Source organism: Galeopterus variegatus, unplaced genomic scaffold (genome assembly GCF_000696425.1).
Source record: "Galeopterus variegatus unplaced genomic scaffold, G_variegatus-3.0.2 Scaffold53540, whole genome shotgun sequence".
In the NCBI taxonomy this organism is placed as follows: domain Eukaryota; kingdom Metazoa; phylum Chordata; class Mammalia; order Dermoptera; family Cynocephalidae; genus Galeopterus; species Galeopterus variegatus.
Genome location: NW_007779651.1, coordinates 1,930 through 3,158, shown reverse-complemented (window position 1 = coordinate 3,158; position 1,229 = coordinate 1,930).

Below are 1,229 nucleotides of genomic sequence, written 5' to 3'. Positions count from 1 at the left end.
ACTTACCTTGTTCTTAATCTTTGAAGAAAAGCTTTCATTCTTTCACAATGAGTGTGATGCTAGCTGTACTTTCATATGTGTGTTTTTTATATATGACCTGCATTGTGTAGAGATAGTTTCCTTCTATTGCTAGTCTGTTGATTGTTTTATAATTAAAAAGTATTGAATTTTATCAGATATTTTTTCTGTATCAATTGAAATGATCATGAGATATTTTTCCCCTTCATTCTGTTAATGTGGTATATTACATTAGTTGATTTTCATGTATTGAACTCTCCTTTTGTTTGACATTCTCCATTTATATGACATTCTTGAAATGACAAAATTACAGAGATGAAACACAAATTAGTGGATTCCAAGGAATAGGGATGTCTGGGGGGTGCAGGTGAGGACGTGACAGGTATAATTATAAAGGAATAGCATGAGGAAGATGTGTTGGTGGTAGAGTAGTTCTCTATCTCGATGGAGGTGAAGGTTCCATAGATATACCCATGAGAACAAATTACATAGAATTATATACACACATTGTTGTACCAATGTCAATTTCCTAATTCTGATATTGTACTATAGCTATGTAAGATATAACCATTGGGGGAACATGGACGAAGGATACACTGGATCTTTGTATGGCCTTTGCAAAATTCTCTGAATCTATAATTATTTCCAAATAACAAGTGAGAAAAAAATAACTTTGGTCAAATATTATCTTTCTTAGGTGGTCTTAATTTACTGCATATATGCAGATGAGGGTCTTCAAGTCAACAATGCTTCCTAAGGCTCTGCATTTTTAACTGGTCTCTGCCTATTTATATTAATAGTAATATAGAAAACACTTATGTAGCACAGAACATGCTCTAACTGCTTTATATATATGGGCTTATTAATCCTCTCCAAGCCCAGCGTGACAAGTACTATTGTCATCTCCATTTTACAAATGGGACTCTGAAGCACAGCCTGGTTATTTGGCTAGAAAGTGCCAGAGTCAGCGAATGGGGCCAAGCAAACTGCAAACACAGTCCGTGCGTATCTTAAAAATCCAGGTACTCTAAAGAAAATAAAAGGAAGTGTGTTCCTTTGAAGAATAGAAACTAAAATACAAGGTGCTTTATCTGGCTTTTTCTTTTGGCTGTTCTTCATTTAAGAAATAAAAACTTCTTTTGTTTTTACAGTAAGAATGCTGATGATGATCAGTTCGAAGACAAGCTGAAGGAATTGAGATGTCACTTTAC